Source organism: Parasteatoda tepidariorum, chromosome 7, assembly GCF_043381705.1.
Source record: "Parasteatoda tepidariorum isolate YZ-2023 chromosome 7, CAS_Ptep_4.0, whole genome shotgun sequence".
In the NCBI taxonomy this organism is placed as follows: domain Eukaryota; kingdom Metazoa; phylum Arthropoda; class Arachnida; order Araneae; family Theridiidae; genus Parasteatoda; species Parasteatoda tepidariorum.
The window spans coordinates 59,696,845-59,712,521 of NC_092210.1; the positions used below are offsets into that span (position 1 = coordinate 59,696,845).

The 15,677-nt window shown below is 29.5% G+C and overlaps 1 protein-coding gene across 1 annotated transcript in view; it reads right to left on the reverse strand.

Moving 5' to 3' along the window:
• The window catches only part of LOC107439320 (carboxylesterase), a 79,207-nt gene extending 64,932 nt beyond the window's left edge, over nucleotides 1-14,275 (reverse strand). The window contains exon 1 of the mRNA XM_043042697.2: nucleotides 14,152-14,275. The gene's annotated coding sequence lies outside the window, so the exon portion shown is untranslated. The remainder of the gene's footprint in view (nucleotides 1-14,151) is intronic.
• Nucleotides 14,276-15,677: the final 1,402 nt, after the last annotated feature.

Below are 15,677 nucleotides of genomic sequence, written 5' to 3' on the forward strand. Positions count from 1 at the left end.
CTAGCATTGGTATTTTTTTTATGCTAAACTCATTTTAGTTTAGTTCCAATCTTCATTTTTTCCCTCCAATTTATTGTTGAACACTTTTTGGAGAAATGCCATTGCCTAGGGCTGCATGAGTGCATTTTTTTGAAAAATTTATTTTCCATGCCTTTCTTGTTTACTTGTTTTTTAATGTTTCTTTCCTTTCTCTCACAGATGCATGCAGCTGTACAGTTTCAGTTATATTCTGATGACGGTCTGGAAAAGCAATGATTTAAACCGGGACTCTCGTATTTTTTCGATGTTTGTTCATCTTATGCAAATGTATTTCAGGATCTATTCTGGTACAAATGCGGGTTCGAAAAAAGTGTCATAACGCATTCGAAGAGAAAGAAAAATTTTGGTTTTCGTATATGATTATGTCTTTTCAGTTTTTGATTTCAATTTGCGTCACGAAAGAATGAAAATCTAGATTTTCTGTGCAGGTAAATTGTAACCAATAAAATACATTTGCGCAAGATTAACAAACAAACCATTAAAATTTACCATTTTATGAATTTCGATTGAACATTGTTTAGTCATTCGATAATTGAATAATTTATTGCATTATAGTATAAATTAAAATACTAACTTATTAATTGAAAAGGGAAGAGTAATCACAGAGGGGATTTACGTTCCTAGAATTAGTCCACGAACCCAATTTTTCTGTTAGACATAGTTGTAATACTATTGATTAGTTTAATTTTGTTAGCATGAAGACCATTTGCATTTCGTGTTTCAATTTAGCAGCCCGACGTAGTGAGTAAAAACTGCACAGTAGGGAAAATAAGTAATCACAGCGTTTGGACTTTTTAAACATTTTATTGTTCTGTTTTGGTGTCCCGTGCGACAGTAAATCTCTTATCTAGGAAATGTTAATCTGACGCTTTTGCCAAACCATAAACACAGCAACTATATAAGAAGATTTTCGTTCTTTTAAACTTTTTTGTGTCTCTTTTAATATTTTTATTTAAAAATAGTAATCAATAAAAATGATAAAATTAAATTAAATTTTAATTTAAATATATTTAAGATATTATCATAAACTATGTGAAGCAATAAGTATTAATACTCTGCTTCGAGTTCATTTTTGGCATTCAAAATTCGTAAATTATTGATAGTAAAAATTCAAAACATTATAGCTTTGATAAAAATTGTAATTTCAGGAATATTTTATATAAAATGCATATTTTTATCCTTGCTTTCTAATTTTCAACCCAAGAGGAAACATAAATGTAGAATTAAATGCAACACATCAATATTTTCCCTTAAGAAAAGTTAATCTAATCTGTTGAAAATATTTGAAAAATTTAGCATCAATAAATCAAATATAGAGTTTAAACGTTCGCGACGTAATGTTATGAAACAACTCGTTAAAAAATCGTTTTGTAAACAACTCGTATAGAATAAACTTGAATGCCTTGCATTCACAATCTATGATAAATCTTGTTGTACCTGCCATAACTCTAGATTGACCAATCTACTAATATAAGTTGATATTTTTAATTAAATTAACAATCAAAATAGAAATAATTAAATATTTATCCGGTTTAAAAAATTTTCAATAGCTATGTCACTTTCAAATAATACATTTCTCAGCAAATAGGTCTTTCTATTGCGTCTTTTTCAGTAATCACATATAAACAAAAATTATTTCTGTAAATAAATAATCTTTCTTTAGTGACTAAAACATTCATATAAATATCTGAGATAGATCGCTGAAATTGAACGGCAGTACTTCGTATCAAAACTTTTGCAATGGTATGAATTTAAATTCATACAATATTTTACCTATCAATAACAAATCTAGGGTTAATCTATTGTGCATTCCCAAAAAAATGCTTCTTTAGTTGCAATGTTTTACAACGAATGCAGCATGTATTTGCATTTATAAGAAAACCATTTTTTTACAGTCGTCATTTCGTTAAATTTTTCATTAAAAATGATAACAAGAGTGTTCTTTTCATAATGATGGAGTGGTTCAACGGCGGTAGATATCTTAACACAATGCAGTTCAGATAAAAAATTACGCTTTAAAACACTGTTTCATTCAAACATAAAACGCATTTTTTCTAATTGCACTCTAATTTAATCTACGTAAACATTGCTTAACTAATATAAATAGTTTTGAATGCTCCATAGTGTTTATACAACCAAATCAGCTCTTCGCTTTAAATACATTGATGCTTAAATAAAATCTCCCCTCATAGTTGAGTTAAATGTAATGTAGGGCTTGTTTGTGTGTGGGTTTAGAGACATAAAGAAATACGATTTAAAATATGATTAAATATTTACGTTCATTTAAACATATTTACTCTGGCAGCTGAAATCATATGAAGAGTAAGCGTTTTGGTAAATATTTGAGTTATACGAGACAATTAGGAACATAGAATTCCTCTTTTGAAAAAGCAATCACCACTGAGGTATATAACTGTATACGATTAACAATCTATTCGTATGTTTATAATAGAAATTAGGGTAGTAGATATCGTACTCATTTAAATGCTACTCAATTTAGTAATAATTATTTTATATTACCAACAATTTTGAAGACAATTTAGTATCATGGATGTCACTCACTTTAACAATAAATAATTTATATTACCTTTAATTTAAAGGAAAACATAGCTGTCAAAAGATTGATATAATTAATTAAATATTTATAACCAAAATGAGTATTTTACGGTAATTTATTTATTAAAATTATCACATAAATGATAATAATTATTTAATAGTTCTAATATAAATAAATGGATGAATACAAGATGTCCCCTACCTATGTTTGTTAGCAGTTTCCTTCCCTTTTAACTTTTGGTTTAAGATTATGATGGTTCATAATATTTCGCTCAGTATAAGGCAGGAATTCTTTCGGTAGAAAAAACTAAATTAACTCCTAAAATGTAAGTTTTTCAACTCAAATACTAACTATTTCGATCTTAAAATATCCCACGTAGTCATAGTACGTTTTAACTCAAATCCTATATTTGTTCGCAAATGTTTATGTTTGTTGAATTTTTTTTACTAATTGTACAAATTCCTGCAAATAGGAACCAAAATAATAAATTTGGATCTATAGCGTTAAATGCACTTATATATATTTCACCTCATCTAGATTTCCTATTCTTATTCAAACCAAATCATAATTCATAATTAATTAAATTTATTATTATGCCTTTGAGATAAATCTGGGTTCCTCGTCTGGAAGGCCATTTAATTCCATAACCGCCATTACTAGTATTTCAACCAAAGCGCATTATAAATAACTTAATAAATAATGCATTTAAATTCGGATCTCTCTAGTCACATCTGACTTTCTATTTGTAAATTATCGAAAATGTAAACCAAACACATTTTTCAGATATACACATTCATTCAACATTCATGCTCACATTTAGTCTTAAGATGTATTAGTTGGAATGACAACAAGACTTTTGAATAACTTTGTTTATTGCATTAACAATAAATTTTGCGATACATTTTATGCATATATAATAAAATCTTCTCCACCGTAATATTATTTTGTTGGGCTGAAAAACAATTTACAGATTTTTAGTTCTATCTACACTATTTGAAGGCATTTTTTTTTACTGACAAATAATAATTTTAATGTATAGAGCTTACTCCGCTTCTAATGAATTATCTTTCATTAGCTTTTTCAATTCGCACTAGATTGAAATTTCATTATTCACAAATTGTGCTACATAGATATATCGTGTCACTAATAATTTTTAAAGTCATCAAGTATGATAATAGTAAAAAGGGCTAAAGTTTTGAAATTTATTCTTTAATTTAGTGAAACCAAAACCAAATTTCATAAAAATAAATAAAAGAGGGTGAAATATTATTTTGAATTAAGCTTTCCTAAGAAATCGGGTTAACCGTAATTGATTTAAGCATATCAGGTACAAATGTTTGAGAAACTTCCTTGAAATTTTCTTTCTAATTACTGAAACTATTCATCACGCTATATTCATCACTGTATATACAAGTTTTAACTGCACAAGTGCAACTCGAGTCAAACACACTGAGTATATATATAACATTTTATTTTTATTTTTTCAGCGTATTCATGAGCAGCAAATTATTTTTATTTGCTATTGTATTTACATTTCTGCACAAGAATAATGTTTAATTAAGTCCCAATATTTACCATTTTGTTTAATATAGGGAAGTTTCTAAAAATTCATAAATTAAAATAAATCCTTGTCAATATGAGCAAGCAAAATGCAATTTTTACTTGCTACTTACATTTCTGCATTGTTAAACACAATACTTAAACAAAATAATCATAAAATAAATAAATAAGTAATACTTTTTAGCAAAAATGTCGTTGTTAAAATTCCCAATTCATTTTTGTTTCCTTTTTCCTATTTGTGAAAAAATCTAAAGTCAGCTTATTACGTAGATCGAAAAAAACCAATAGAAGTGTTTTGTGGCAATATAATTATATAGGTATTTTAATAACTTTTTTCTTCGCTGTTTTTAGATTCAGACCACTGTCAATCCAATATATGTTAACTGTATCAGAGTTTACCGATAGTAATGCAATGTTCGAGTAAAACTCACGCTGAATAGTTTTACATTTTGACTTTTAACTTTTTCCGTGCAAATATGCGCAACCAATTTATTTTCATTGTATAAACGTTTCTTTACAATTTCCTCACACAATTTTGAAACTTTCATTTGCTCTCATCATTTTTCAATTTTACAATTTACACAACTAAACATAATATTTTAATAAGTTTTAAAAAAAAAGACAAGTAATAATTTTGCTGTCAAAACTTTCAAATTTGTTAACTTCGTTGTTTTTTCTTCGTTCATGCTGACAAAAAAGTTTCTTTTTTATATATATACAAAAAAAACATATTTTTTGTGATTACATTGTTCTATAAATATAAACATCGAAATGTAGTAATGATGAAAAGAAATGAATAACCTTTCAAATTTTGGTCAGCTTTCCATAATGCAGATCACTGTGAGTCTGTCTACTATATATATNAACTTATATATATAAATTATCTAAAGAAGCAAAAAACTAAAAAATAAAAATATTTTTAACATTCCTTCAGACAATTTCTATTTTTTTAAAACCACCCACATTTTCCGTAAAATCACATAAAGTGCACATCCTTAAACAAGCAGATTAAGCACGTAATCGAAAAATCAATAACATTTTAAGCATTTTAATATTATTCTCGTTTTTTGCCAAAGATTAGTTTCTCCTGATGATATAAGAAGAAACATTTCGTGTGCGAAGCTTGCTTATGTTGTTTTAATTCACGGTACCTGCTTTGTAAAAGGTAATCGTAACGATACGCTTTTTTCACTACGGTTTTATGAAGCTCCCTAGCTCACCTTCACTTTTACCATGGTGGTTTTATAGGAACCTGCTATGAGCCCAAAGGTTTCTGGTTCAGTCAAAGATCTCAACCTCTTTTTAGCAATTCTATACATTGACGACCACGCTATTCTCTCCAGAGAGTCTACTAAACTATTTGAGATTGTCTATTTCAGATGTTCATTTTGGAGTGTGAGCTCAAAGTAAAATTTAAATTTTTGAGTGAAAGCTTAAAACGTTGGACAGTATATAAAAAAAGAAAAAGGCAAAAAAAAAAAAACTTTCTTATACTTGCAATATTTTTTCTTTCAGTAGCAAGAGTGAAAGTTCAAAAATATTTGAAGTAAAACTACAGAAGTCGTAATGACAATAGTCCCGCAGTGGACTGATCGTTAAGACACGGTTCCCAGCAGATCACCGAAGTCAAGCATCACTAGCTACGGTCAGTGTGCGGGTGGGTGACCACTTGGATCAGTCTGCGTAGGGACCGAGGGTGTGCGGTATTGGTCCTCGTTAAACTGTGCTACCGCAAAGTGCTCGACTTCGCGCGCAGGTCGTCGGGCTACCGAAGCGGGGGTGCCATCCCTTCCGCAGAGGATCAAAATTGTGATGGCATGTCTTCGGATCATCCTCCGGGATGTTTCCCAGACCGTCGCCAATAGCCCATTGTGCAGCTCTAGTGCGACGTAAAGTAAGAACAACAACAACAATAATGACAATAATTATTTTGAAATTATCAAATTAGAGTCTTAGATACTCTACCAGTACGTAAGACATTTCAATGTAGCTAGCAATTAAGAACCTTATATTTTCCAACGCTTTCCGTTGAGGAATTACTAAACTCATCCACTCGACTCTGAGTTTCGTTTTAATTAAATGCGGATCCCACGCCAAACCAATTATATTTCCTAAACGTTATTGGCTTTTGCATCACTACCATGAACTATTTAATTAATTTTTTTGCTTCAAACATAGCATAAGATTGTTGAAAATATAAAGCTGTCTTTGCTTAACGATTACTGCTCTTGTTTCGGCAAACTCTACACTCAATTATGTTCACGTCGCAGCAGGCCTGGTGGCCGAGCGGTTAGCGTGCCTGACTGCGAAGCCATAGGCTGCGGGTTCGAATCCCGCTCTGGGCATGGATGTTTCTCTCTCCCTTTGTGCTGTCCTCTGTTGTGTGTGTGCGTGTGATGTGTGAATGTGGCCCACCCTATAAACGGGTTTGCGGCAGTGTGGCGTGGGCAATGTTGCTCGCCTCCGTGACTTTGGTTCACAGGTGCCTACTGGGTAACGCGAAATGAGCAACAATTCTGGCATAGTATAGGCAAAGATTCAAATTCAGTGCCTGCCATTAGAAAAAAAAATGTTCATGTCACAGACAAAGCATCAAATATGAAACTATATATTTTTTTCCTTTTCCTTTAAGATTTAAAATTGTTGTCTCATAGTGTTCGTGTTGCAAAACCATCCACAAATGTGAAAACCAAAACTCGAACTGATTCATTCATTTTAACAAACTAAAAAGCAATTAGTAATTGCATTTAAAATAAATACAAATACTTTTTTAATGACATTTCCAAATAAACTCTACACTTTCAACTTAATTTGTATACGTTTCAACCTAAAAAATATCAGTATATGTAAAATTCCAATCAAAAGTTAAATTAAACCTTCAAGTTCCCAAATTCAGACTTCAATATAATACACAATTATTATAAACGCTTGAATTAGCAACATTAGTTTTAAATTTCAATCATTCATATATCTATAATAAATCATTATTAATCTCTAAATCAGCTTTAAAAATAGAAAAAAAAGAAAAGTAAAAATTACTAGTTATTTAAACCCACTTATTCATAAATTGCTTTTGTGTGAAAATAAATATTTATTTCAAACATTATAATTTTGTATTTCATCAAAAAAATTTAACTATATCAAATGTTTATCTTGTATATAATATCAATGGAATTATTTAAATTTAAGTTTTAGTGAAGAATATAAGGTCCAATATAATATTGTCAATGTGTATTGTATATTTTGGAACTTATTCTATATGTTACCATTGCACACATAAAATAATTGCAAGATTGAATTTCACCCAGTAAATCATAACTATAACATAACAAAACGCAACATAATTTCTATCTTCTAAAATCCGAGTATTAAATTTGTGTGAGATAGGATACAAAGCAACTCAACTTGCCTTAGCATTCAAATCTAAATATGAATGAACACTAGTTCGCGATATAACAAGCATTACATATTTCAAGCTATTTTACCCCAAAGGGGCTAAAGGTGCTATTTCTGAATTGAAACTGACAGCAAAAGGAATCAATACGGATATTTATGTAGTTTTGTAGACACAACGTGATGCAAAGGTTTCCCGGAATCAATGATATACTTATTTCTATTAAAATTAAAACACTTGCAAATAAATTTTTAGAGTTTGAATTAAATTAGAAGGAATTATCATAGAAGTGTGGTGAATTCCTTGAAAATTTGTTTTAAGTTTATTATTTTTAAAAAAATTATACACTAAAATAAGAAATGGAAATACATTATTCACATAATCATTTCTAAATTTTTCTAGAAATTTCAAAATGATACAAATTTTTCTTCAATCATTTTACTATAAGTGTAATAAACAGATACGACAAGATTTCAAGAAAAAGAAAAGCAATAGCTGAAAATTAAAACAGAACAAATAATGGAATTAAAATTTTACTTGTCCCAAAAGTAGATAAATTCAGATACTTAACCCGTAACGCTAAGTTTAAAAGTTGTTACATTTCAGCAGTGGTTTTTGAATCCTTGAGGATACTTTTAAATTTTATTCGCAAGGAGAATTTTAATTTATATAACTCGCTCAAAACGTGATATATGCAGAGTTTTAGTCCATGGTAAGAACTACAAAACACGATTATGATATGAAATGTGACGAAAGATAACTTTTAAAAATATATAAAAATTGAAAAATCAGCTTCCAGCCAAACTCGTTTAACAGAGGCTGTGGAGTAACTACCACTATAAATATTAAATACCAATTCACTAGTATATAAGACATGTTAACTTGCTTCTATCATGAGGTACCTTTTGATAGATGAAGGTTGACATAGTCTATAATAAAATCCCCACATTGGTGACCTACGGACGTGATAAGAAATTGTCAATATTGATGGATGAATCCACATTAAACAGTTGATTTGCTTAAAAAAATATACTGCTAAAAAAAAAAAATGAAATGAAAAAGAAATCCGGTGAAGTAAATAAAGTCTCCCGGTTAATAAATAATAATGAGCGAAATGCTAGAAAAAAAATAATAATAGCGAAAAGCTATAAAAAAATGATGGGAAAAAATAGCAAAAAGCTATTTAAAAAAAAATAAAATAACAAGCAAAATGCTTGGAAGAAAAAAAAATATATAATGAGCAAAAATTGAAATTAATAAATAAACAGCATTAATCAACTAGTGGTAATTGTTCATCGAATTCTATCACAGTTAAAATTCTGGAAGGGGAGTAATGTGGCGTAACTACCACTATAAATATTAAATACCAATTCACTAGTATATAAGACATGTTAACTTGATTCTATCATGAGGTACCCTTTGATAGATGAAGGTTGACATAGTCTATAATAAAATCCCCACAAGGCATCAAAAATCAAATATTGTTTCAAAATTCATTCACGCCATCAAATATCATATATATTTTTAAAAGATCTCATTCCTCAACAAACTCAGGACACTGGGTACATCAGAAGGCGAAGAAGAGTCGAATTCCTTGTCTGAAATTGCATCAGAAACAAGCGAGACTAGATTGGACCCGCTAAGTCATGTCATACGGCTATAAATGTTATAATGTTGCAGTTCAGTGATGAAAAAACAATGTAATTTATTGTTCTGGAAGACAATTGTTATTATTGGAATAATCTAAGAGAAGGACGAAGCGACATATTTAGCAGACAAAATGGCGGATCTTTACTTTCGATTTGGAGTTTCTTCGAATTCAATGGACAAACAAGTTTAACGTTAGTGAAAACTCAGAATGGTCGTGGAAACTTATTTGACTCTCAAAGCATAGAAAGTAGCTATCTAGTACCGTTCAGAGATATATTAAGAAGGCTGAAATGTGTTTTCAAGAAGACAATGCTAGTATTTATGAATCTATGGTTATGAAATCAATGGCTTAGAACTTAAAAATATAGCAATTTTAAAATTACCTGCACTTAGCTCTGATATAAGCCCATCGAAAATGCTTGGAGTATGTGATGTATCGTATTACAAGCTGTATACGAGAACGGAAAACAGTACTGATCAATTCTGCAACCAAGATCAATATATATTGATCAATATACCAAGATCAATATACAGATTGATCAATATTCAACCAATAAAACATCAAGGTTGTATATTGATCAAGAAAATATAAATTTTTTTTGTATAAATCTGCTTGTTCTTGTGAGTAAAAAACGGTTTATTAAATCAATTATTAAAATTAAATATTTTCTTTTTTTTGTGCAAACATTTTTATTTGTTCTTAAACTTTTGTGTCAATTGAAACTGGTGAAAACGGGAATATATATTTTTCCGAATTTTCATTTTTTCCGATTTAATATTTAAGGTATATCTGATTTAATATTTTAATTTTCTCTGACATTTTTTCTATCGATTTATTGCTTATTCAGTAAAATTATTGGAAAAAAATATGAAACATTTATTAAAAAATTTCATGTTAAAAATCGGATATGAATAGAAAGACTTTTCTCAGAAAACTGGCCAACCGCCTATGTGATTTCCTTTCTAAGACCTTGATAAAATCCGGAAAACATAAGTTACTGGCCTATTGCTTTTACAAGCTGTATTTGAAAACTTTTGAAAAAATGATGAATCGGCTTCTTGTGTTTTTACTTGAAATCCATATTCTTCTTTTTCAATACTAAAATGACTCTCGTAATGGTCGAAGCACCATGGACAACTAAATGAAACTTCAAACGTATCTTTTATGTCTTTCTAAAAAAATCAACATATGCCTTCCATTTTCCTTCACATGGAGTGGTTTAATGACAGAACATGAAGGTAACAGGTTATTAACAGTGGATTAGGTGGCAATATATTTTATTTTATCAAACCTTTTATCTAATAGAAATTTTACGGTTAAGAAAAATTTCCTTTATGTGATGAATTTTACGGAATTTTCCTGAGGAATAAGGTGTTCCCTCCTTGAAGAAGTGTTTTAAGTATGATACTCTTTTCATATTGAAATTGAACGGTATTTTTCCTAAATTAAATCTTTGCAACAATAAATGGTGAATTCTTTGAAGGTTATTTTCGGATTTCATTACGATCTACAAATATTATACACATTTGATGACAAATGCTACTATTTGAGAATAAAATTTTAATATGAGCAAATGAGAAAATAGTTTCATGTTTTCTTTTCGCCAAAAAACTTAATGTGTGTTCATTCTTACAGTAGACAAAAACTACATCTTCCGCCTTAAATTACGCTAAATAATAAAGCCATTTCAGTTGCTGATGAAAGGAAATTCCTGGAACTGATTTTTAATTCCAAACTAACGGTCGAATCACACATAAATTATATTGGAAAAAAATGCTCTCATTCGCTAAACATTCTAAAAGTCCTCACTAACTGTTCATGGTGTGCTGATATGGACTCAATGATAAAAATATATTGCTCCGTTATGTGTTCTTAATATGACTGCCTTCACATGTCAGCATACTCGAAGAATTATAGTCGATACTATAGCTAAAACAATTCAAAATTTTAAATAGTAATTTCCTAACCCCTTATGACCTTTGAATTTGTAAATCCTTGGTACATTATGGAATGCAAAAATCAATAACAAACCAAATTACATGATATTTATCCTATTCCTGATAACTTTAAAACAATTGCCGTTTATCGTAAAACCCAGGTTTTAGCAAATAGGCCGACTATCGGTCATTTCCGTTTTAGTCATAACAACTTACTGAAAGCCGCACCAGTTGTTCACAATGTCAACTCGATGGCAATTTTTATCCTGACCTTTCATTCCTGCTCGGTGACTTTACACATCACGTATCAAATCGTTAGAACTATATTCTTTATTTTAAAAACGTATTATAAAAGCCTAAATAAAACGCAAGATATAATAAATGCAAATAAATTATAAAGGTAACTGGCACAGTGTACCAATATAGAGGAATATGGAGAAATATAGAGAAAACATGGAAAGAAATATAAAGATTTTTTAAAAGAAAAGAAGAAAATATTAATAAAATACTATTAATTACTTATTAATTAAATTAATTAATTATTATTGATTTATTAATTTTATTTTTCTTAATTTTCTTCGTTAATTTCTCTTTGTTTTATCCTTTTTGCCTTTATTTTATTATAAAATGCAGTATAGTACAATATATATACAAAGAGAGAGGTAGAGCAAATTTCTTTATTTACAAATGAGCTCAAAATTCTGCGAGTTCTTGTTCTTGTTGTTCATTTACGTCGCACTAGAGCTGCACAATGGACTATTGGCGACGGTCTGGGAAACATCCCGGAGGATGATCCGAAGACATGCCATCACAATTTTGATCCTCTGCGGGGGGGTGGCACCCCCGCTTCGGTAGCCCGACGACCTGCGCGCGAAGTCGAGCACTTTACGGTAGCACAGTTCAGAGAGGACCAATACCGCACACCCTCGGTCCCTACGCAGACTGATCAAAGTGGTCACCCACCCGCACACTGACCGTAGCCAGTGATGCTTGACTTCGGTGATCTGCTGGGAACCGTGTCTTAACGATCAGTCCACTGCGGGACCAAAATTCTGCGAGATTAAGGAATTAAATAGTAAATAAATAATAATAGTTGTTATACGTTTTACAATCACTAGCAAAAACATAAAAATTGGCTGCTCTGAGCATGGTAGGATTAACTAAATGATCACTAGCAAACGTTTAGGCCTTCTAGTTCATCCTAAGCTTTAGAATTAAACCTTGATATGAAGCAGCTATATACAGCGTTCATTGTTGAAATGGTGACACCCAAAGACATTGCAGTCTTTGTTGGAATGACAAGGACCTTTAAGGGAAGATTCTATTTGCATGAGGCTACATTCCGTGAAATTTCACACTAAATACCGTCCATCAATTCTCATCTGAATCACAGATTTAGTATTAGGAGATGCAGAAACTGGAACAGTCTCTGATGCGCATTCTGCAACTGGAATGCGATGCGTAATAAATCATTTTAATTGCTCGGATGAAGTGAATAAGCTGGATGGATTATTCCTTAGATATGTTTGCCCATTGAAGGGTATTTTCTCGAATTGTTTAAGAGCGTGACAGATGAATGTTTAAACCAATTTGGTGAAATTTAAATCCATGTAATTAAGTCCAGTTATTATAACAGTAAATAGTTGAAATTGCTTTGTGATGTATGGCGCTCCGACGCTCAATATATTGTTTACAGCAATATCGAAGACTTACAGAATTTATATCTTATGATTTTTTAAAAAAATATTTTCGGGTATTTTGAAATAAAATTTATTATGTACAGCCAATATTTTCTTTTTCTACAATCCGTATTTTAAACCGAGCATATGCATGTAAATATATAAAATGGTTCAATCTGAGATATTTTAAAACATTAAATGTATCATGAATTATATTTATTTCGTATTATAGGACAAAAAAAGTGTGAAAGAATATATAGTGAAGGAATAGGGAGGATTCGGGGAAGGGATATATAGCTTAATGTATAGTTAAAATCCATTTTATCTTAAAATACATTTCTGCCGAAAAAAATATTACACTGTACTTTTTACTGTATTATTTATTTAACTAAAGAGTTTCAGTGATTTCATTGTAATTATTACTGTAAAAATTACTGTATATCAGATTTTTTGTTTACTTAACTTTACTATCACTCACTTCAAGGAGAAAATTTCCCTTGACTTTTTATGTAACAGTGAAAATAGCTATAATTTTTTGTGACATGCATTTTTTTTTTGATTCTTCATATCAAAGATATTTAAATAATCTTGAGTAATACATAAAATTTCCGATATTTTTATAAAAATATTAAAGTTAATAATTTACGTTTCGTTTAATTAGGTTATTACTAGTTTCGTTTTCTTCAGAAAATAAATTTGGTTTATTACACCCGCGTCAATACACCTTAAAAAAAAGTGAATGTAAGTTCATAAGGAATGTGAAATTTAAAATTGAATTCATTGGATAGTACTGCAATTTTTATCAAAAGTTTTATTAAAACAATGAAAATTGAGTTTATTTTTTACAGGTACACCGGTGTTTCATTTTTTAATATCTTGATCTATATTTTATTGAATTTCTTAGCATAAAAAAAAATTCGATAATATAGTACAATATAATCAGATTTTCTTACGCAATTATTTTCTTAAAAGAAACTGTCGAGAACAATGCATAGATTGAAATATTTATAGCGACTTAAATTGAAAATTGTGTGATAATTATGAATAATTTATATTTGTTTGTAATTTATTTTTCCAAGAAGAAGTTGAAATTTATGATGTCATCAAATATTTTTAGTGAAATGAAAAATGAATTTAAAGTTGTCAGTAGCCTTTACTGTATAGTGGTGTTACTAATAGAAATAAAAGAAGAAGCATAAGTTACACTTTAAGTTATTTTTACAGTAAAATAAATGTTATTTTGACGGCAGCATAAATATAATATTGAAATTATAAACTACAAAAATATATTTTCTTTTTTTTAAATCACAAACTTAATATTCAAATCAGCTTACCCAATAATTAAGGAAAGACAATCATCAACTCTAACGGTAGCTGGGGCGCACACAGACAACGAAAAGTAATACGTCCACCGTTGGTGAGAAATGCTTCTCTTGTGTCGCCCCTTCTCTTCAGCGCAAGACGGGGGCGCTACCAACGCCCCATTCCCGCCAGACTGTCTTCTGTGTCTTCTTTTTCTTTTCTTTTTTTCTCACCGAATGTATTTAATCGCAAGTTTTCGAAAGACAGACGTCGTGATTTCATCAATTCTTGGTAACTGCTAGTTTTTTTTTTCTTTTCTGGAGGCCATTTTCTACAATTCGTTTAATCTTTCCTTATTTAAGGTTTTTTTTTCTCGAAAACGTTTTTTAAGTTAAAAGAGAAATAATTAAGAACGAAAAACGAAAAAAGTAAGTTTTTTAATTAAGTGAATCATTAAGCTACGTAATAAACGTTCGTATTTTTGCCCGTGGGTGCAGTAAAGACATTAAGAACAGAGGCGTTATGAAAGTTCTGTAATATTTTGCTATATTTTTTTTAATTATGAAGCAAATAATTGCAGTTTTCAACTTTTTCTGTGCTAAGTCTTTATTCTCATCTTATTCAGTTATTTTTTTTAACAGTTTAACATGATTAAACTTTACTGTAAGAAATAATAATTATTTAGGATTCTTAAATTTATTGAAATAATATAAAATATTTTTCGTTTTCAATGCTTAAAGTATTGAAGTTTAAGAAAAGAGTAATTTAACTTTTGTATTTTTATTTAATTACTATTATTAATGATTTTTAAAATATTAATTGAATTTGTAACGATTTTCACTGAATAAAAAAGTATAGTTAAAACTGCCAGAATTTGGGAAATTAACCATGATTTTGGCTCTATGGGAACTCTAAAAAGGTCGATACTTTTTACCGAAGCACTTTGGTAATATTTTACAATACGTACCAATATTGTAAAATGTTGCCAATATTTAGCAATATATATTGTAATAAATTAACAATAAAATATGGTTTCATAAAATATGATAAATACGGTAAATGTGGTGAAATTTGTAACTTTACTATGATACTTTAGAACAAAGCATAAAACCATTTATTCGTTAAAATTTCAATTACAGTTTTGTATTTTATTAAATATGTTGTAATTAGAACTTGTTCCTATGAAAACTGGAATTTCCAGTTAAACCATTTCTGTATAAACGGATAAATTACCAAATGAATGGTTTAAATATTGTATATTGTAGTCTTCATTACAAGAATTTTGGTTTTTGTTTTATCCAAAATGTCACACCACATAGTACGTTAATTTAACAGAAATGTTTGCTCCTTGTAATGATTTGAAGTTACATCGCAACAAAACAATTATTCTCTATCTGGCTTTAAGAAAAGCTTTGTTAAATATGGCGGATTTTCTTCTTTTTTATTGGTAAAAACTTAGAAGAGGTATTTTGAATAGTATCAAACTTTATATACAGGAATAAGGGTTATAGCTTTATTTTCGCTGCTATTAAATTATCCTTTTAAGTATATGTTCTAT